Source organism: Cucumis melo, chromosome 6, assembly GCF_025177605.1.
Source record: "Cucumis melo cultivar AY chromosome 6, USDA_Cmelo_AY_1.0, whole genome shotgun sequence".
NCBI lineage: Eukaryota > Viridiplantae > Streptophyta > Magnoliopsida > Cucurbitales > Cucurbitaceae > Cucumis > Cucumis melo.
In genome coordinates, this window is record NC_066862.1 from 36281567 (window position 1) to 36305654 (window position 24088).

The window sequence follows — 24088 nt, forward strand, 5'->3', positions numbered from 1 at the left end:
ATTTGATTATTTTGACCTTGTAATTTATTAAGGTTTAGAGTTATTTATTTTGATTGGATATTAAATTTTCATTTGGAAATAAATTGGTGAAGTTATGTGATAGGATTAAGGTGGGTTGGTTAAGGGAGAGATGCGAGGATTTAATTGAGGAAAAGAAAGAAAGAATTAATTTAAAAGGAGAAAAAAAAAAAGAAAGAGGATTTGATGAGATTTGGAATTTGATGAGATTTGGAGGAAGAGAGAGAAGGTGGAGTTATTAGGTGTTTAAATGAACCTTGGGACCCGTGTACCAAAAGTAAATTTTTTGGAAAAGAAAAAGGAGAGAGAAACTTAGAGAAATTTTGGAAGAATTTGTTTGAAAACCCTAGCCGCCGCCGATCTCAGCTTCGCCGCGCCGCCGCCCTTGCCGCCAGATCCCAGCCAGTACGTACAGGAGCCCAGCCGCAATCCCGAGCCAGTTCCTCATCCGTCCCGCGCCGCCGCATCGAGTCGGGAGTTTCAAAGCCGCGCAGCCCAGCAAGCCGAACTCCCCCCGTCCCAAGCCGTCGCCTTCGCGGATCAGAAGCCGCCGCGTCTCGCCAGCCAAAACCCCGTTTGCAAGCCGTCGTCAAGCACTGCTAAAGCCCAGCCGTCGAAGTCGCGGTGTTAATCGGATCACCCCGCGAACCCGTCGTGCTGCCCGAGTCCGAAAACCCCCGCCTCGTTCATGCGTAAACCCGACCCGGTCGTGCCTCCGCCCCGCGACCCGAACGACCCGCGTCCGCACGCACACAACACCTACGCCCAAGCCGAGCCGCTCCTCTCTGCGCCGCGCCTGCCTGGGCCGTGTCCGAGCCGATCCCAGCCTTCAATCCGAGCGGGTTCCTGCTTCTCTAGCCGAGTCGACCCGTCTGTCCTTGAGCCGCCAGTCTGCCCCGGTCCCTTTACACCTATTTTGGTAAGCCAAATAGGTTTCTTTGCATACCCAGCCGAGACTTGAATTTCAACCTAAATAATTTAATTTGGACTAAATTAAATTATATCTTTTAAGGAAAACCTTGGACCAATTGACTGGAGCGTTGGATTTCTGCAGCAAGGGCACAAGCGTTACAACCTCGACCTAGAGTAAGTTGTCTCAACTATATTTTTTGGTCTTGGGTCATTTGGCGAGTTAATCATGAAAGTTGGCGTATTGAACAGTTAGGACCTCGCTGCTTGGAAAGCACATTTTCTGGCTGTTAGTACTCGTCGATCAAATCTCCAGGTAAGAGATTTCTACTACTAGTTCTGTGATTAGAACCATGAGACCGCATACACCTCCAGTTATGCATGTTAAGGACTAGACTGTATAACACGTGTAATTAATGAGAGCATGATGTGATTGATGATGTGATTATATGATGGCATGGTAATGTGATGACTGACTTGTTGTAACTGTATGTTGGATATTGTGATGAGATGTGAGATGACGATTAGACTGATATGATTACATGATGATGTTATGTACATGTACGCTATGGTTAGGGTACCTGTTAGCTTAGCCTATTAGAGTCGTACCTGCATGAGTGTCCTTCGGGATCACCACCTATTTAGGACTGTGCAGTCCGACGGAACGCCAGTCTAGCACAGATATAGATATGATTCGAGTGATTCGACGGGATCCTCGCAGCCCGATTGTCTTAGTACTCCCCCGGGTTCACTATAGACCAGTATGTCCTAGGTGCTCCCCCGGGACACCAAAGACCAGATTTTCGCTCCTACGGGAGCGCATGTTGCACGTGTTCGGGAACGTGCCAGAGATTGGTTACCATTTTCAGGACTCTAATAGGAAGCTAACAGGCACCTAGTGGAACTAGTAGTGGGTCCCTTACTGAGTATTTTATACTCACTCTCTCCATGTCATGTTTTTCAGGTAGAGGCCGAGGTAGGGGCAAAGGCAAGCTGGCGAGCGACCAGAAGTGACCGTGGCGAGCCATAGGGATTTCTGCTTCCGCTTACACCCCGTTTTAGACATTTAGTACTTGATTTTTATTTTTCTTCCTTATTTACTATTTCATTTCTTTAAAAGTAGATAGGGTCCGAGTAGGATTTTAAATTTTTATTTATATTTTACACATTACCCTGATTTGATTTTATAAACAAAGTTCTGAGGTTTTATTTGTTTTCACTAAACTTTATGACTTAAATCATGTTATTTACATTTAGTAATGACTTCGACTCAGTATAAAGAGTTGGGTCGTTATACATACAAATTTTCTTTCAAAAAAAAAAAGAAAAAAGAAATCCACACAAATTTATCGTTACGATTTTTGTTTCCACTAATGATAGAATGAAAACTATGTGTCATATATGAACGGTATATTTGTAAATGTTGATGTGTGAGAGAAAAATTTGGAATTTTTTCCAAATCTATGACAAAAATGGTGTGGATACCATGCAAAATTTAAACAAAATCTCATAGATCAATCCTTCCTTCATTCAAATTACATTAGTTTATTGTAATTTTTGAAATGGGACCCATGTGTTATATATAGGGAATGCAACGACGTTTGTAAACAATGTGAAACGTAATTAAGTGGGTCCTACTTTGCTAATTATGTTATATTTATTACATTATATCATCCATAAATATGGCTTAAATTCATAAAAATCTCCAAAACTACCATGGTTTGACCAAAAAAAAAAACGTTTATTACGGTCCATGCATTATTGATTAAATCAATTCATCCACAAACTTTAGTTGATTTATCTTTTAACTTTATTTGAGATTTAACGATTAAATAGACACTATTTTCTTTTATTACAACAATATTAGAGAGTAGATAATTTAATTCATACATCATATAGTATTAATATATTCAAATGTTAATTGAGTTAAGCTTTTACTAACGCCGTTAAATGGACCTTAGTATCAAATTTTAGAAATTTGAAAAGTAAGTTTATTAGATTAAAAACAATATCAAATATTTATTATAAATCACAGATGTCATGAATTAGTAGGAAGAATTAATTTTTTCCAAAGTGTAATAAATGGATTTTAGACCATAGGGATAAAACATCTCCATCAAAGATGTGTTCCCTATCAACTCAATAAAATGCCTTTCTAACAAAAAATATACTCTATCAAACTAGGCGTATATATGTGTGTACCGTAATATGTTAAATAAGTTCGATTGTACTCCTTTTAACTAAATTTAAAAATCAATCCAACAATATCCTAAATTTTTGTTTTACTTCATAATGTCTTTGTTGTATTAAAAAAGAACAATTAATACTTATAGTTAGACATTTTGATTTAGTTCATCTTCTCCTAAATCTAAAAGAATATAAAAAAAAAATGTTAAGCAGAGAGTTTTTAATCCTTCAAATTTGCTTCTATTTTGATGGATCTTTTTAAAATTACAAGTTTGGTTCTTATAATTTTAGAGAAAATTTGAATTTATAATTAGAATAGTAGAGATTATTAATGAGATTTTATCAAGAAAGTACAATGACAAAATTTGTGATTTAATCATCTTCTTCTTTTAAAATTATTTTTGTTAATTCACTAATGAATTAGATTAGTAAATTTATTGTCACCCAATTTTAACCTTTCAAGTAATGGAAACTACAATTAAAAATGTCAATATACGTAATTGAGTGAATTGAAAGTTTTGAATTAGGAAGGACTACGTGTAAAAGTAGAATATGAATTGAATGAAGAGAGCGATGAATAGAAAATTTGACAAGTCTTCTTTTAAGAAGAATTTTGAGATTTTTCTTAATCCTTAAGTCATATTGGGGTTTATTTCTTAGCCAATAAGCTCTCTTTCTTGCAGTAATTTAATTGAAATTGTGACAGAAAGCGCTATGCTGTGGACACATTTATGATGTATAGTGATTGCGAACCTTAAATTTTAATATGTTCACATTACATATTGGACAGATTTTATATTTAGCTTTATATGTATAATCTATATATAAACGTTAATTTAATCGTAAATTGCACCCTAAGACCAAGATGAGTTTGAGAGAGAAAAGTGGTTAGGCCAAGGTGAACACACATTCTTAACTTTGGCAAAGGTTGAGGCTATGTCGACTAGCAAAATGTCTAATAATGGTGTATACCTCAACCTAAATTGAAGATCATTTTCATTTGAAGTCATGTTTTACACCGTGTGAAATGTAATTCATCAATGATAATCTAAAATGTGGAATTAATTTGATTAGGTTTGTTATTGATTATCTTTGTCTCATAATCATAGTGGAACTGTGATGCCTATTTTCAAATATGTAATCAAAACATGCAATCTAAATTGAGGAACAAAACAATCTAGTCCTGTTTGAAAATTATGTGGGACTTACTTTCTTTACCATTATCGATACAAATATTGTTATTGCAATTATATAAGAATTATGACTTTGTCGCATTTCTTTGTCTTTACCTTTACCATTACCATTATAGTTATTATTTATGGTTAGAAATGGTAGTAAAAAGGTAAAGATAATTGTAACGGATTTATAATATTAAGTAAATGTGATTAAAAGCAATCCAATCATGTTTGCAAAAATCATGTATTTAATAGAGTATATTTATAGTCTTAATTAATTTTCATCGATATGTCAACATTTTTATCCATATTTGCATGGATTTGATATCGATATTACGATGGATTTGGGCTTTCAGCCTACTCCTCTTAATGGATGATTTTCAACTTTCGTTTTTAATTTGTAAAATTTACAAATCTGGTTGATTTAGTCTCTCCTTAAAGTAAATCAAAATATATTCTTTATATCTTTTACTTAAGTGTTATAAAATAAATAATCAAAAACTAAATAGGAACAATTATATTTACGATATAAAGAAATTTATAGCCATATATTAAATTAATTCTAGCTTTGCTCAATCAACAAGTTGGTTATTAAAGTTAAAAAGTGAATATAGTTTTAACTTATATAAATAGATGGTATTCATGAATGTTCGAGAAGTTTGTGGTTTATATGTCTATCTCTCAAATCTTACTATATTAAGAATAAATATTATGAGTTTAGCCCAACATTAATTAACATGTTTTTTTTTTTAAATTAAAGTTAGAGGTTTGGTCCTCTAAATAAACGATATAAGATATGTTAACAACTAAGAGATATGTAGTTTGTCTTTCAAATTTGTCTGTACTCAAAAGAAAAAGAAAATTAAAAAAGAGTTCGATGTTTGAAGTATCATATGCATTCAGTGATAATCTATTTCGGCAAACACGTAAAATAGTTAATATCTATCTATCTACTATATTAAAAGTGTGGATAATGGAGAATTTTTGCATTCTCGTGTTGCCCTTTCACTTTTAAAGAAATATCTACTATTCCCTTATGTCTTCTACGGTTAGTTATCACTTGCACATTCTTTTCCTTAACTCAAATCTGTAAAAATGGTGAAGTATTTTGTGACATTCGTCTTGTTTTTATCTTCAACCTATCAAATGTTGAATTGTCTACGCACTTTTCCTTCACTTAAATCGTAAAAATGGTAGATGGTGAAGCATTATGTGACATTCGTCTTGTTTTTTTCTTCAACCAACCCTCTTTGTTGAATTGTCTACACAGTTTCAGAGATTCTATCTTTCTGTGATTTCAAATTAAATAGTTTTTTAAAAATCTCTAATTTTATAACTGAAACTCATATTCATATTTTATTTCTTTGTTTTATTGTAATGACCAATTGAATAGTTTCTTTATTTTCTTTATTCGTGCAATCTCTAATCTTATCACGTTCTCATATCAAATCAATTTTTTAAGTTTGGTGAATATTGGTAATCTGAATTTTTCAATATCTACATATAGTCCTGACTTTTCCTTGGAGTCCTCAACACAAGTAATCATAAAAACAGTAGAGTGTCAAATATACAAATATATATGTGACATTGTTCTTCGTTTTGTCTTCAGCAATGATTAACAATGTTGTATTATCTACACTCTTAATTTGGTAATCTGCTCTCTTTTTTATTTGAATGTGACATCTCTAATCTAAAAATCAAAATCAAAATCAATTTTGTTTATTTGTTTTTTTTTTTTTTTTCCTTATGTAGATGCTAATTTTTCAAATTTATTTTCCTTCTTTATCATTATAGATTTCCTATGAGCACTAAACCATATATTCTTCTTACCCTCAAATTCAAATATATTGTTACAGATTTTTAGTTCTAGTAAATATACTTTACAATTTTTATTAGTTAATTTTTTTTTAATTTTATTTAACTTTTATTAGGATACACTAATTTGCTAGAAAGAAGATTTATTGTAATTTTTATTTTAAAAAATAATTTGGAAAATTATATCCTAATAATAAGAAACCACCATTCAATTTCACTTATCAAATTTTGAGAGAAATTTTTTAAAACAATTCCACATTAACTAGAAAAGATTCTAATAGGAAGATATGGCATACATGCCTTCTTACAATATATAATGACCTAGCAGGAATAAACATCTTCTTTGAATTTATTCAACTTGTCTAAGTATCTTTTATAATGAATAAAGATCAAGTCATAACGTAGTTCAAGTATTTATTTTTTTTATCATTCCCTTCTTAAGCTCATGTGGACTAAGAGTAACATGCAGTTTATACTCTCACATTAATGAATTAAAAAAAAACATTTATATTTTAGAAGCTTTTTACTTTCATCATGGAACCTCTCCTTCATTTATAGGATTCGTCCAGATGATAAGTCTTGGCTTCACCATTCAGGAACCTCTGTATTATGGCAATAGACAACTTCCTCTTCATACGTGAAGGGACAAGGACTACGAATTTTATCGCCATTGCTTGTTTCATGAAATGGTTTTGTCTTCAAGCTTTTCATCTTTCTTTTCATGTTGGCACTCGTCACTTTAAAGACAATCAAAAGCATATGTCAAAGATTGATCTCTCTGTAACATGAAGATACTTAAGCTTTTGAAAACTAAAATTCTAGTTGAAGTGGATGTTGAACATTGATTTTCTTCTTTGGTCGTCATGGGCCATACCCAATCTTCGAAAGGCTAAAGATCAAGTAGTTGAACGCTTAATATGTTAGGGATATAATTGTTTGATATCTTTTGAATCATCAACTTCCTCAATATTAATATGATATGAATTTGTAAAGTTTATTTGATTGCAACCATTTTTTATTACTACAACATGATTTGATTGAGTTGTTTCATCAAAATCTGGCTTAAATATTTTATTTTTGAGCTAATTTCAAAAGTAGCTCTTTAAAACAAAGCATTTCTCCACCACTAGATGACTATGACTTGATGATACGTGTAATAGTTTGGATTATCGACTTTCTGGATATCTTTCGGTCGTTTACACTTAGGAAGTGAATTAGTCGTGCTTTAAGCAATTGCTCTAACATATCAAGAATGCCACCATCAGGAAAAGGATAAACTTTTACTCATATTTCCTTTAGAGTTGAGTGACTTATTTCATATTCTTGGTAACTTTAAGTTTTCTTACTCTAACATATTAAGTCTGTCACTATCAGGAAAAAGATAAACTTTTCTCGCATTTCCTTTAGAGTTAAGTGACATATTTCATATTCTTGACGACTTTAAGTTTTCTTGTTTTTCTCCTTAAATTCTTAAGAGAGATTGTATTTACAACCATAAACTCTTCTAAAGCCGCATCAACTTCAATTTCTTCATTTTTACATTAGAGTTTAAAATATTTTCATCTCTTCGACTAGCAATACATAACTCCATATCATGGACTTGAGTTGTTAGTTTTTCAAAGGTGCGAGGTTTTATACCTTGAAATATATAAAATAGTCCCTAATGCATTCCTTAGATGTACATCTCAACGATAGACAGTTTAGTGAGACGGTATCTTTTCAATCCAAACTTGCGACTCTCCATCAATTTATGTAATTGATGAAGAGTTTGCTTTATTGTTGCTTACTGTTGGTGAGCTCGCACATACTAACTATTTGTCTTGTGCTATAGAAGCAATTTAATTAGAAACTCTTTTTCGAGTTGTTCCCAACTATCAATTGACACGGACTCCAAGTTAGATTACTAGTCAAAAGCATTTGCTTTCAATATTTTAACAAATTGTTTGGGTAATAAGTCTACTCGTGTACTAACATTTTCACATGTTTCGGTGAAATGAGCAACACATTGCCTTGGATTGTCCTTCCCATTAAATTGTTGAAACTTAGGTGGTTCGTACCTGATTGGCATCGTTAAATTATCAATTCTCTTTGTGTATGGTTTAGAATAGAAGTGAGAACTTTAGGAAGGACCACCATATTGAACTCAGATGAAGTTTTTGATCATATCTTGCAATTGTTATATTGACAACAAGACAATTGAAGTTGATTGTTGTTAATTTTCTTACAAGATTGTCTTCCCTTTGTTATTATCCTTGAAAGTAGATGCTTGACTTGATTCAGCAACATCAAGAATTTCGATGTGATTGTTTAGAGATGTGATTTCATATTCTCTCTTGTCATTAGCATGCTCACATTCTTTTCTAGTTCAGCCATTCTTTCTTCATTTGTACCCATGTTTGTCATATCATTACTGACATTTCATTGGATTCTAAAGCTTCTTTGTTTAATTGACTTCATTTGATAGTGGATTCTCATCGCTGATAATCATGCTATTTAATTTATTGATTTCAATAATTTCTCACATATAATCGCGATTTCAATGGTTGGCTATCTTCAAATTGCAAAATTTCTTTGAAGTGACTATTAATAATTTTGTCTGTGTAAGCGTCACTTGAAGTTTTAGAAGTGTTGTCTTTAGATGACATTTAATTGCATTTGTGAGAAAGAGATGAAATGTAGAGATGTCTCGACGAACGTGCTAATCTATTTGACAAGATTTCTAGAGAAATTTAATTCATAGAATTAGAATTTTGTATTTGTATTGATTTTAGTATAGTGAATGCAATCTCTAATATTCAATTCTTTTATTCTATCTAAAAAAAATAAATTTTAATCCTCAAGCTTATTGATTTTTTTGAATGATCAACCTTTGGGATTTTTGATCTTCCTTAGACGATCGGTCTTTGGCTTGTAGATATTGTTGAACAATTTGAATTAGCCTCTTACTTGTTGATCGTCTTGAATCAGCTTTATAACTTCAGACGAGTTATATTATTTAGATTTTCAATGTTTTAGAGTTTCCATCTTCAAAATTTGAGAGTTTTAGAGTTTCAGAAGAGCTATAATCTTAGGAAATTTCAATAATCTTTGGAATTTCAAAGCTCAAAGTTCTATATTTTGCATATCTACAATACTTTAATCTTGAGTTTGAGAGGGTTAATCTTCTAAGCTTCCTATCTTCGTAGATTTAATTTTTAGACAGTGTTTTGGCCATAAGTTTTTCTTTTCTTCCTCTTCTCCAAAATGAAAAGATAAGACCTCTGTTTATAGAGACATGAGCTTTTAAACGGGGCACTTGAGCCCAATTGTTTATTGGATTTGGGCTTAGGCTTAGAATCAATATCTTTTTTGGACCAATTTTCACCATGGACTTAAATTGGGTTCAACTCGATAGTTATCTGACCCAATCCAATTTTGCGATAACATTCCAAAATTTAATTGGTCAAAATTTCTCGTTCAACAGTCATGTTGGTAAAAAAAAAAAAGTTGTTCCTAATTGATTATCAAAATTTCAATTTTGTAGGCAACAATTATGTTATTTATTTTTTAAAAAAATGTTTGGTATTATGAATTAGACACACAATCGAAAAGTTAGTGGTTTAGTATATATTTTTAAAGCCCAAGAACTCTATATGACACAGATTTAATATCAATAAGCTAAAATTTTAAGCTTATATAAAGTTGTGTCTGACCTGAAATTCTGAATTTGCCACTATTTGTATGTCACTTAGTTTTGCTCCTATTAGCAATTACTACTCAATTGAAAAATAATACTACTCATTTGTAAATTAAATTTATTTACTATTCATTTGTTTATTGTTAAACTTAACTTTTCTTTTATTTATTTAAGTAATGAAAGAGTCGCCAAAAATATAGTATTACTAAATATGACATTACATTTTCTATTCGCATTCTTTTTATCAGAACTTTTTTTGCTTTTTGTTAGCAATAACCATCTCAAAACATCTTAACAGTTCTCATGTTAGAACCAAATTAAATACAGAAATCCTGTTACATCTTTAAAGAACCATCGCCTTGAAAGCAATGACACGATGTCGGTGTTAATCGCGGGTATCGGTTGATCCCTAGGTTAGCGCAACTTCCAATTTTAGGTGTGGGCTCATGAGAAAATGGATTAGATCAATCATGTTTAAAACTATTATTGAAGACGATGGAGGAAAATCAATAAATCGAGTAAAACTATGTGGGACAAGACTCCCCCATCTCTCTTTAACTTTTGTTATGAGTTTAAACTCATAAAAGTTATCTTCAACGGTCCCCCACGAATAACCGTTACAGCAAAATTAAAACAAAACAAAATATTTAAAGGAACTGTTCTAGCAAAGATAGGAGATCAAACTTAAACACCAATATTTAATGATTTGAATTGATGCATAGTAAAGTAGAGCAACAATTTTGTTAGAGAAAGTGAGTTACCTCTTGTACTTTCAATAACATTAGTCAAGATCTGTAACGTCCCGAACTTTCGAGGTAAAATTTATTTTTCTATCATTTTATATAAATTCTCGGGAATGTTAAATTTTGAATTAATTTCTGAAATTCTAAATTTATAATTGTAAATTTTATAATAGTAATAGAATAAGTAATTATATTATTATTACTATTGGTATTTATTATTATCCTTACACATAATTTAATATCAATATTTTCTATTATTATTATTATTATTATTAGTACGATTATTACTAATTAAATTTTTATTTTAAAGTTGAAATATGTATATGCATATAATAATACTTTATATATTTTTTAATTATTTATTTTGATAAGTAGAAATTAATATATGTATAAATATATATAATAATAATATCTTATTTATTATTATTATTATTAAAAGTTATATATATATATATATATAATAAATTTTTTTTTAAGAATACCCTAACCCGCGCGCCGCTTCCCCCCCCCCCCCCGTGTGAAACTCCTTCTTCTTCTTCCTCTCCCTTCCTCGCCCGACGCCGCGCCTCACCGTTCTCTTCTTGTCTCCGCCACCATCACCATCCTCTCCGTCTCCGTCCTCTGCCCCTATCTCCATCTCCGTCGGTGTGCGTAGCCTCGCCGGACGTTCGCCGCCGCCACCATCCGCAAGCCGCAACCCGTCTCTTCGTCGTCGTCCGTCGAATCCCAGCCAACGCCACCGCCGCTCGTCGCCGCTCCACGAAGCAGCCACCCGCATCCCTCGTGTGTCGTCCGCAAATCACCGCCGCCGTCGTTCGCCGGAAGAAAGAAGCCTCAGAACCGTGCTGCCCGTTTCGCCCAACCCGACCCGGTTCCAAGCTGACCCGACCCGAACCCGTTTCCAGTCCGAGCCACACAAATCCGGGTGAGCCGAGTTGAGTAAGCCGAGCAGAGTGAGCCGTACCCGAGCGGCGAGCCGTACCCGAGCCGCCATCCTTGTCCGAGCCGAGCCCTAAGCCGAGCGAGCCGCGAGCCGAGCCGCGAGCCGAGTAAGCCGAGCCGCGAGCCGAGCCGCGAGCCGAGTAAGCCGAGCCGCGAGCCGAGTGAGCCGAGCCGCGAGCCGAGTGAGCTGAGCCGCGAGCCGAGTTGAGCCGAGCCGAGGCCAAGCCGAGCCGAGCCACAAGCCGAGCCGAGCCGAGACCAAGCCGAGCCGAGCCGAGGTGGAGCCGAGCCGAGCCGAGCCGAGCGCCTTCAAGCCGAGCCGAGCTCCTTGTTTCACCAAGCCACCTAAGCCTTCCTTCCTCCGCTCCGGGTCACGGTGAGTCTTCGGTAAGGATTGTTCTGATGAATTCCCTAATGTTACCTCGTCCGATTCGAGTTTGAATGTTGGATTAAGATATGGCCCTACTTTTCTCCCTTGAAGGTAGTACAGAGTTGACGCTTAAGTTCTCGGGTTCCGCGGCAGACCTGGTTGGAGATAGCTTCCTTTCCTTGGGTAAGTCAACGGATAACCTTTTTAAAACAACTGCTACTAAAGTCATCAACTAAAACTTTCGTGTTTCGTTAGGTAGATCTGTCGAGCGTGGATTTCGATCGAGGGGCATAACCGAGTTTCAGGTAAGGGTTTTCCTACTACTGGACCCCGAGTCCAGGCTGAAACCGTAGTAATCCACAGGAGATTACACGTTTGTGACTATACTGAATATCTGTATGCGTGTTGACTGTTAAGTACTGATACTATATTTTGTCTGATGAAAATATACTGTGACTGCTATTTGTGGATTGAGAATTTATGTTGATGGACCCTAAACTTACGGTTCAGTATGTAGTAAAACACTGGTCTGGATGTGGTTCATGGAATTTGGACGGGGATGGACCGTGAGTCCGGTTTTGGTTGGTTAGTCGATTGGACTTAGGGTTTTCCCTATTGGTGTGCGAATCGGTAATGCATATAGCAACTGAGGGTGTAGATGTTTAAACTTATACTATCTGACTGATAAAGCCTATGGCGGGACTGTGATATGAATGCCGTTGGGATGTGATTGATGTAGACAGTTTAGTTTGGACTGAGGGGTAACGGTTAGCTTCATCTATGGGGTAGTGTGCCTTACGGATATGTGCATCCTTCGGGAGCACTAGACTGATATGTGCATCCTTCGGGAGCACAAGACTGATATGTGCATCCTTCGGGAGCACTAGACTGATATGTGCGTCCTTCGGGAGCACTAGACTGATATGTGCGTCCTTCGGGAGCACTAGACTGATATGTGCATCCTTCGGGGGCACTAGACTGATATGTGCATCCTTCGGGAGCACTAGACTGATATGTGCATCCTTCGGGAGCACTAGACTGATATGTGCATCCTTCGGGAGCACTAGACTGATATGTAGGGTACCCCCGAATAGGAAGTTAACTGTTGTCCCCTAACGGGCCCAGTAGTGGGTCCCTTACTGGGTATGTTTATACTCACCCTTTCTCTTCTTTAACTTTTCAGGTAGGGGTACAGCGAGGGGCAGACCGAAGAGAGGCAGGAAGGATGCGTGAAGGCCATATGGACGCGTCTGATTTTCTTTCGCTTCCGCTATGTATTTTGTCAGAATATTTTGATTGTGGTTTTTGGACTGGTGACTTGACATTTTATCTTGTGATTTTTTTGAATTATTTAAAATAGGGCCCGAAACTGTCTTTTGTAAGGTTTATACTGTTTTAATGAATCGTATCTGGTCCGTTTTGAATTTTACGTTGAATGGTCGAGTTTTGGTATTTGGTAGTGACCTCAGCTTAGTCCGGAAAAGTTGGGTCGTTACAGTTGGTATCAGAGCCTAAGTTTTAGGTTCTGTAGACTGACTTATAATGTGAGTCTGTGTTTTGTGTCCTTATGGCTGAAACGATCCTTGCCGCTCGTCAGGTACGCTCTCATGAGAGTATATGTATAACTCTACATGCATTACCTTACCTAAGTTAAACTGCAAATTCAATTACCATTTATGACTAAAGGAATCGTTTGGTGGTTGTTAGGAAAATGCCACCAAGGAGAGGTGCACGTAGGGGTGGCCGAGGAGGCCGAGGAAGGAGAGCAGGACGCATTCAGCCTGAGGTGCAGCCTGTAGCCCAAGCCCCTGACCCGGCTGCGCCAGTTACTCTTGCGGACCTAGCCGCCATGGAGCAGAGGTTTAGAGATATGATTATGCAGATGCGGGAGCAGCAGAAGCCTGCCTCGCCAACTCCGGCGCCAGCTCCAGCACCAGTTCCTGCTCCAGCTCCGGCTCCGGTACCAGTTGCGCCTCAGTTTGTGCCGGATCAGTTGTCGGCAGAGGCTAAACATCTGAGGGATTTCAGGAAGTATAATCCCACGACGTTCGATGGGTCTTTGGAGGACCCCACCAGGGCTCAGATGTGGTTATCGTCCTTGGAAACCATATTCCGTTACATGAAATGCCCTGAGGATCAGAAGGTTCAGTGTGCTGTTTTTATGTTGACTGACAGAGGTACTGCATGGTGGGAGACTACAGAGAGAATGCTAGGTGGTGATGTGAGTCAGATCACGTGGCAGCAGTTCAAGGAGAGTTTCTATGCGAAATTCTTCTCCGCCAGTTTGAGAGATGCCAAGCGGCAGGAGTTTCTGAACTTAGAGCAGGATGACATGACAGTGGAGCAGTATGATGCGGAGTTTGACATGTTATCCCGCTTCGCTCCTGAGATGATAGCGACCGAGGCGGCCAGAGCTGATAAGTTTGTTAGAGGCCTCCGACTAGACATTCAGGGTTTGGTCCGAGCTTTCAGACCCGCTACTCATGCCGATGCACTGCGCCTGGCAGTGGATCTCAGTTTACAGGAGAGGGCTAACTCGTCTAAGACCGCTGGTAGAGGTTCGACGTCGGGACAGAAGAGGAAGGCTGAGCAGCAGCCTGTTCCAGTGCCACAGCGGAATTTCAGACCAGGTGGTGAGTTTCGCAGCTTCCAGCAGAAACCTTTTGAGGCAGGGGAGGCTGCCAGAGGAAAGCCGTTGTGTACCACTTGTGGGAAGCACCATCTGGGCCGTTGCTTATTCGGGACCAGGACCTGCTTTAAGTGCAGGCAAGAGGGTCATACAGCTGATAGATGCCCGTTGAGACTCACGGGGATCGCGCAGAATCAGGGAGCAGGTGCTCCACATCAGGGTAGAGTCTTTGCTACCAACAGGACTGAGGCTGAAAAGGCAGGCACAGTAGTGACAGGTACGCTCCCAGTGTTGGGGCATTACGCCTTAGTCTTGTTTGATTCGGGTTCGTCACATTCTTTTATCTCTTCCGCATTTGTGTCGCATGCCCGCTTAGAGGTAGAACCCTTACACCAGATTCTGTCAGTATCTACTCCTTCCGGGGAATGTATGTTGTCGAAGGAAAAGGTGAAAGCATGCCAGATTGAGATAGCAGGCCATGTGATTGAGGTAACGCTGATAGTTCTGGATATGCTGGACTTTGATGTAATCCTGGGTATGGATTGGTTGGCCGCTAACCACGCCAGTATAGATTGTTCACGTAAGGAGGTAACGTTTAACCCTCCCTCGATGGCCAGTTTTAAATTTAAGGGAGGAGGGTCAAAGTCGTTGCCTCAGGTAATCTCAGCCATCAGGGCCAGTAAACTGCTCAGTCAGGGTACTTGGGGTATCTTAGCGAGTGTGGTGGATACTAGAGAGGCGGATGTATCCCTGTCGTCAGAACCGGTGGTGAGGGACTATCCAGACGTTTTTCCTGAGGAACTTCCAGGGTTACCTCCACACAGGGAGGTTGAGTTTGCCATAGAGTTGGAGCCGGGCACGGTCCCTATATCCAGAGCCCCTTACAGAATGGCCCCCGCAGAACTGAAAGAACTGAAGGTACAGTTACAGGAATTGCTTGATAAGGGATTCATTCGACCGAGCGTGTCGCCTTGGGGTGCGCCAGTCTTATTCGTTAAGAAGAAGGACGGATCGATGCGTCTGTGCATTGACTATAGGGAGTTGAACAAAGTAACCGTAAAGAACAGATATCCCTTGCCCAGGATTGACGATCTATTTGACCAGTTACAGGGAGCCACAGTGTTCTCTAAGATTGATCTTCGGTCGGGATACCATCAGCTGAGAATTAAGGATGAGGATGTACCGAAGACAGCATTTCGTTCCAGATATGGACACTACGAGTTTATTGTGATGTCTTTTGGTTTGACGAATGCTCCGGCAGTGTTTATGGACTTGATGAACAGAGTGTTTAGGGAGTTCCTAGATACTTTTGTGATTGTGTTTATCGACGATATCTTGATATACTCCAAGACGGAGGCCGAACACGAGGAGCATTTACGTATGGTTTTGCAAACACTTCGGGATAATAAGTTGTATGCAAAGTTCTCGAAATGCGAGTTTTGGCTGAAGCAGGTGTCCTTTCTGGGCCACGTGGTTTCTAAGGATGGAGTCTCTGTGGATCCAGCTAAGATAGAGGCAGTCACCGGTTGGACCCGACCTTCCACAGTTAGTGAGGTTCGTAGCTTTCTGGGTTTAGCGGGCTATTATCGACGGTTTGTGGAGAACTTCTCCCGTATAGCTACTCCTCTTACTCAGTTGACCAGAAAGGGAGCTCCTTTTGTTTGGAGCAAGGCATGTGAGGACAGTTTCCAGACCCTTAAACAGAAGCTAGTTACCGCGCCGGTTCTTACTGTACCTGACGGTTCTGGCAGTTTCGTGATTTATAGTGATGCTTCCAAGAAGGGTCTGGGTTGTGTTTTGATGCAGCAGGGTAAGGTGGTCGCTTATGCGTCTCGTCAGTTGAAGAGTCATGAGCAGAACTACCCTACACATGATCTAGAGTTGGCAGCAGTGGTTTTTGCTTTGAAAATATGGAGGCATTATTTATATGGTGAAAAGATACAGATATTCACAGATCATAAGAGCTTGAAATACTTCTTTACTCAGAAAGAATTGAATATGAGACAGCGAAGGTGGCTTGAGTTAGTGAAGGATTACGATTGTGAGATACTGTATCATCCGGGCAAGGCAAATGTGATAGCTGATGCTCTTAGTAGGAAGGTGTCCCATTCAGCAGCACTTATTACCCGGCAGGCCCCATTGCATCGGGATCTCGAGCGGGCTGGGATTGCAGTGTCAGTGGGGGCAGTTACTATGCAGTTAGCCCAGTTGACGGTACAGCCGACCTTGAGGCAGAGGATCATTGATGCTCAGAGTAATGATCCTTATCTGGTTGAGAAACGTGGCCTAGCAGAGGCAGGGCAAACGGCTGAGTTCTCGTTATCCTCTGATGGTGGACTGTTGTTTGAGAGACGCCTCTGTGTTCCGTCAGATAGTGCGGTTAAGACAGAATTATTATCTGAGGCGCACAGTTCCCCATTTTCCATGCACCCAGGTAGTACGAAGATGTATCAGGACTTAAAGCGGGTTTATTGGTGGCGTAACATGAAGAGGGAAGTAGCAGAATTTGTTAGTAAATGCTTGGTGTGTCAGCAGGTTAAGGCACCAAGGCAGAAACCAGCGGGTTTATTACAACCCTTGAGCATACCGGAATGGAAGTGGGAGAACGTGTCCATGGATTTCATTACCGGGCTACCGAGAACTCTGAGGGGATTTACAGTGATTTGGGTTGTGGTGGACAGACTTACTAAATCAGCGCACTTCGTTCCGGGTAAATCCACCTATACTGCTAGTAAGTGGGCACAGTTGTACATGTCTGAGATAGTGAGATTACACGGAGTGCCAGTGTCGATTGTTTCTGATAGAGATGCTCGTTTCACTTCCAAATTTTGGAAGGGTTTGCAGACTGCTATGGGCACGAGGTTGGACTTTAGTACGGCTTTCCATCCACAGACTGACGGTCAGACTGAGCGTCTGAACCAGGTTTTAGAGGATATGTTGCGAGCGTGTGCATTGGAATTTCCAGGTAGCTGGGACTCCCACTTACATTTGATGGAATTTGCTTATAATAACAGTTATCAGGCTACTATTGGCATGGCACCGTTTGAGGCCCTGTACGGCAAATGTTGTAGATCCCCGGTTTGCTGGGGTGAGGTAGGTGAGCAGAGATTGATGGGTCCTGAGTTAGTTCAGTCTACTAACGAAGCGATTCAGAAGATTAGATCACGCATGCATACCGCTCAGAGTAGGCAGAAGAGTTATGCAGATGTGAGGCGGAAGGACCTTGAGTTTGAGGTAGGGGATAAAGTGTTCTTAAAGGTAGCACCTATGAGAGGTGTCTTGCGTTTTGAAAGGAGGGGAAAGTTGAGTCCCCGTTTTGTTGGGCCGTTTGAGATTCTGGAGCGGATTGGCCCTGTAGCTTATCGCTTGGCGTTGCCTCCATCACTCTCGACAGTTCATGATGTGTTTGACGTTTCTATGTTGAGGAAGTACGTGCCAGATCCATCCCATGTAGTGGATTACGAGCCACTAGAGATTGATGAGAACTTGAGCTATGTAGAACAACCTGTTGAGGTGCTTGCTAGAGAGGTGAAGACGTTGAGAAATAAAGAAATTCCCCTGGTTAAAGTCTTGTGGCGGAATCACCGGGTAGAAGAGGCTACATGGGAGCGTGAAGACGACATGAGATCCCGTTATCCCGAACTGTTCGAGAAATAAAACTTTCGAGGACGAAAGTTCCCTAAGGAGGGAAGAATGTAACGTCCCGAACTTTCGAGGTAAAATTTATTTTTCTATCATTTTATATAAATTCTCGGGAATGTTAAATTTTGAATTAATTTCTGAAATTCTAAATTTATAATTGTAAATTTTATAATAGTAATAGAATAAGTAATTATATTATTATTACTATTGGTATTTATTATTATCCTTACACATAATTTAATATCAATATTTTCTATTATTATTATTATTATTATTAGTACGATTATTACTAATTAAATTTTTATTTTAAAGTTGAAATATGTATATGCATATAATAATACTTTATATATTTTTTAATTATTTATTTTGATAAGTAGAAATTAATATATGTATAAATATATATAATAATAATATCTTATTTATTATTATTATTATTAAAAGTTATATATATCTATATAATAAATTTTTTTTTAAGAATACCCTAACCCGCGCGCCGCTTCCCCCCCCCCCCCCCCCCCCCGTGTGAAACTTCTTCTTCTTCTTCCTCTCCCTTCCTCGCCCGACGCCGCGCCTCACCGTTCTCTTCTTGTCTCCGCCACCATCACCATCCTCTCCGTCTCCGTCCTCTGCCCCTATCTCCATCTCCGTCGGTGTGCGTAGCCTCGCCGGACGTTCGCCGCAGCCACCATCCGCAAGCCGCAACCCGTCTCTTCGTCGTCGTCCGTCGAATCCCAGCCAACGCCACCGCCGCTCGTCGCCGCTCCACGAAGCAGCCACCCGCATCCCTCGTGTGTCGTCCGCAAATCACCGCCGCCGTCGTTCGCCGGAAGAAAGAAGCCTCAGAACCGTGCTGCCCGTTTCGCCCAACCCGACCCGGTTCCAAGTTGACCCGACCCGAACCCGTTTCCAGTCCGAGCCACACAAATCCGGGTGAGCCGAGTTGAGTAAGCCGAGCAGAGTGAGCCGTACCCGAGCGGCGAGCCGTACCCGAGCCGCCATCCTTGTCCGAGCCGAGCCCTAAGCCGAGCGAGCCGCGAGCCGAGCCGCGAGCCGAGCCGCGAGCCGAGTAAGTCGAGCCGCGAGCCGAGCCGCGAGCCGAGTAAGCCGAGCCGCGAGCCGAGTGAGCTGAGCCGCGAGTCGAGTTAAGCCGAGCCGAGGCCAAGCCGAGCCGAGCCACAAGCCGAGCCGAGCCGAGACCAAGCCGAGCCGAGCCGAGGTGGAGCCGAGCCGAGCCGAGCCGAGCGCCTTCAAGCCGAGCCGAGCTCCTTGTTTCACCAAGCCACCTAAGCCTTCCTTCCTCCGCTCCGGGTCACGGTGAGTCTTCGGTAAGGATTGTTCTGATGAATTCCCTAATGTTACCTCGTCCGATTCGAGTTTGAATGTTGGATTAAGATATGGCCCTACTTTTCTCCCTTGAAGGTAGTACAGAGTTGACGCTTAAGTTCTCGGGTTCCGCGGCAGACCTGGTTGGAGATAGCTTCCTTTCCTTGGGTAAGTCAACGGATAACCTTTTTAAAACAACTGCTACTAAAGTCATCAACTAAAACTTTCGTGTTTCGTTAGGTAGATCTGTCGAGCGTGGATTTCGATCGAGGGGCATAACCGAGTTTCAGGTAAGGGTTTTCCTACTACTGGACCCCGAGTCCAGGCTGAAACCGTAGTAATCCACAGGAGATTACACGTTTGTGACTATACTGAATATCTGTATGCGTGTTGACTGTTAAGTACTGATACTATATTTTGTCTGATGAAAATATATTGTGACTGCTATTTGTGGATTGAGAATTTATGTTGATGGACCCTAAACTTACGGTTCAGTATGTAGTAAAACACTGGTCTGGATGTGGTTCATGGAATTTGGACGGGGATGGACCGTGAGTCCGGTTTTGGTTGGTTAGTCGATTGGACTTAGGGTTTTCCCTATTGGTGTGCGAATCGGTAATGCATATAGCAACTGAGGGTGTAGATGTTTAAACTTATACTATCTGACTGATAAAGCCTATGGCGGGACTGTGATATGAATGCCGTTGGGATGTGATTGATGTAGACAGTTTAGTTTGGACTGAGGGGTAACGGTTAGCTTCATCTATGGGGTAGTGTGCCTTACGGATATGTGCATCCTTCGGGAGCACTAGACTGATATGTGCATCCTTCGGGAGCACAAGACTGATATGTGCATCCTTCGGGAGCACTAGACTGATATGTGCGTCCTTCGGGAGCACTAGACTGATATGTGCGTCCTTCGGGAGCACTAGACTGATATGTGCATCCTTCGGGGGCACTAGACTGATATGTGCATCCTTCGGGAGCACTAGACTGATATGTGCATCCTTCGGGAGCACTAGACTGATATGTGCATCCTTCGGGAGCACTAGACTGATATGTAGGGTACCCCCGAATAGGAAGTTAACTGTTGTCCCCTAACGGGCCCAGTAGTGGGTCCCTTACTGGGTATGTTTATACTCACCCTTTCTCTTCTTTAACTTTTCAGGTAGGGGTACAGCGAGGGGCAGACCGAAGAGAGGCAGGAAGGATGCGTGAAGGCCATATGGACGCGTCTGATTTTCTTTCGCTTCCGCTATGTATTTTGTCAGAATATTTTGATTGTGGTTTTTGGACTGGTGACTTGACATTTTATCTTGTGATTTTTTTGAATTATTTAAAATAGGGCCCGAAACTGTCTTTTGTAAGGTTTATACTGTTTTAATGAATCGTATCTGGTCCGTTTTGAATTTTACGTTGAATGGTCGAGTTTTGGTATTTGGTAGTGACCTCAGCTTAGTCCGGAAAAGTTGGGTCGTTACAAGATCCTAACTACAATATTGTTAAGATATTATGGGCCGTAGTATTTGTTGCACAAGTTATACAAAATATATCACACGTGAAATATAGGAAAAAAGATTGTGTATCTCATCTGATTTTATTGGATATCGAATTGCTTGCAGAAGATATGTTTTGCAAGATTTGATCATGTGTTCGGTGAAAACATAAATTATATATATAGATGGTTGAAGTTTTTGGCAAGTGTTGTTGAATTATTGAGCAGGTGAAAATTTTTTGCTACAGAATAGAAGTATATTGCTCGAAAGTTTCTCAGAGAACATTGTAAATATGGAACGACTTTTGTGAATGAATTCAAGATATGCAACACACTATCCTTATAAAGATCGCGTATGAAACAATTTATATACAGAACCCTGATCGGATGATTGATGAGAAAATTGATCAGGGGGAGATCTTCATCGTTAAATTACTTAATCAAGAAGTATTGATTAAGGGGGAGATTTTGATTAGTTTAAATCAAACATAGACTTAATCGTTAAATGTCTGTATATTTTCTACCAAATATAATTACTCTATAGAGTAAGAATCAAAGTGTAAACTATAAACTAATTATCATAAGTGATTACTTATGATAAGTTGTGTTGTTAGTAATAAAATCTCCTATCTCGGGTCACGTACCCCCAAGTGTAGATGCAATGTCATCGAACTAGGTTAACAAATCCATGTGTCTCTATTGTCTCTACTATGAGCTTATTGTTGTTAAGATTATCTTCCGATACAATTGTTGATTATTTCATTATTTTTCAAATATGTTTTACTTCTAGTCTAAGTAAGGACATGCACATAAACCTCGCCGTGAAAGCTTTAAAAAAAATCCCTTAAACTCTTTGATAGAAGGTGGTTGCACCTTGATTGCTATCAACTTTTTTCCCCTTCTACTATTTATTTGGACCCTAAAATAGCCCATTTCTTATTCCATATCGGATCTTTTTCCTTCCCCAACCACGTTCTCCTTGACATCTCCACCATCTCCTCTATGCTCTCTTTCTTTTTCAATTTTTGTTAATTCTTTTTCTTTCTATTTCACATCTTTTTTGTCGCCATTTCTATGTTCGTAGTTCAAATCAAGTGAGTTCATAATTTCTATTTTCTTACGGATGGAAAATTTTGAGGTTGCAAATTGGAAGTTTGAAAAAAATTGGGGAAACTTGGAGAAATTTATTAACACTTTTTATTGGCGCTAACTTCCATCTTCCACGACAACTCCAACAAACTAATTTCGGGTTTTGACAGCCATCTCCTTTGCAACAACTCTAACGACCAATTTATGTCTCTATTTTTTGTGCATGTTCAACTCATATACGTTCCATGACTATTAAAAGGGTGTTGTAGGGTGTTGAATGAGAAACTTCAACCAATTAAATTATGCACATCATTACCATGAAAATCAAGTCCATTATGAAAATTATAAATGTGGATTGGATCTAGTAATTAAAATGACTCCGGTCTAACCCAATTTAAGCCTATGGTGGAAATTTGAGTCAAAGAGGACATTGGGTCCAAGCCCAAACCCAAGCCCATCGGGCAACTTAGTTCAAGCCCACTTAAAGTCCATGGAAATTTTCTATAAATAAAAGTCTCGCTTTTCATTTGGGGTAGAGGAAAGAATTGACGACGAAGTGCTGAAGCAATGGAGATTTGAAGAATCCACATCTGAAGACATTAAAGTTCTTATTGATCTTAAGATTTTTACCTTTTGAAATATTGAAGCCTTGAAAGATTAAACTTTGAATTCTAGAAGACTAAAGCACTCAAGTTCTAAAAAAATAATAAACTTTGAAGGTCTCAAAATTCTGAGGATTGAAGCTTTAAAACTCTTCAGACCTAAAAGTTCATGTGATAAAAGCTTTGAAGATGTAAAGAATATAACTCTTATGAAGTTGGATTCAAGTAGATTAGCAAATCAGAGACCGATCCAAACTAATTATCGAACCTAAAGACCGATCATTCAAGAAAGATCAACAAGTCCGAAGGTCAAATCATCCATGAAGATTATCAAGCACAAAGGCCAATCATCCAAGAAAGATCATCAAGTTCAAAGGTCGATCATCCAAGTAAGTCAACAAGCCCAAAAGTCGATCATCGAAGAAGATTAGCAAGCTCAAAAGTCAATCATCTAAGAAGATCATCAAGCTCAAAAGCTGATTATCCAAGAAGATCAATAACCCAGCCCAAAAGTCGATCATAGAAGAAGATAATCATGTCCAAAAGCTAATCATCCAAAAAGATTAACAAGCCTGAAATTTAAAACTTATTTTTTGAGAGAAATCATCAAAATATCATGTATTAGAGGTTGTACTCACTATACTAAAATTAATATAAATGTAAAGTTAAAATTTCACAAATTAAATTTCTCTAAAAATATGGTGTAAACGATAGGGTTGTTGAACTTTGACTACTTTAATTGAAATAGTTACATGTAGATTGAATTCACATATCAAATGAGTGTTATGAGTTTGAAAAAAAGATATGCATGCAGTAGAATGGTGGAACAATAAAGTTAAAGAAAAATAACAAATAACAAAAAAAATCACAAAATCGAGATTTATTTTGTAGAGCATTTACTAGCAAAAGAGGATGAAAAATGAAGATTTACATTTTTTTTGATAACCCTCAAAATTTGGAGGAGTTGACAAGTGGAATTATTGAAGAAAAAAAAGTAGCTAGTGACATTGCATTAGGTGGTAAGATGAGTGGGAGATTCCACTATAAATAATTAATGACAGAAGAAAAAAAACACAGGAGGAAGAATATAATGGGGAAATTCAAGAAGAATTTTTTTAATTCTTTTTTTCCTTTGGTTTTTCATTTTATTTAACTATAATCTTGTGGGTTAGTTGTTCTAGTTTTTTTACAAAAAAAAAAATATATATATATATATATATATATATATATATATATACATTCAAAGAAAGAAAAGCTTTTTAAAAAAAAGTTAATCCATACTTTATTGGAACAAATATTATAAGAATTATTAAAAATATAAAGAAGTTTTGAAACAAAAATAGTAATCATAAATGACATATAAAGTCACCTTACACCCCAAACATAAATAATGAATTCAAACAAAAATGACTCTACATTCCAAAACACCGTATATATGAATACAGATGGGCTCTTTAAATTTCTTTTATTTTA

At 38.6% G+C, this 24088-nt stretch overlaps 1 long non-coding RNA gene across 1 annotated transcript; it reads left to right on the forward strand.

The window, feature by feature from the left end:
- Positions 1-666: 666 nt before the first annotated feature.
- On the forward strand, positions 667-2000 carry LOC127150044 (uncharacterized). Its single transcript, XR_007821975.1, has 3 exons — positions 667-937; positions 1031-1243; positions 1892-2000. It is a non-coding gene; the product is annotated as an uncharacterized LOC127150044 (long non-coding RNA).
- Positions 2001-24088: the final 22088 nt, after the last annotated feature.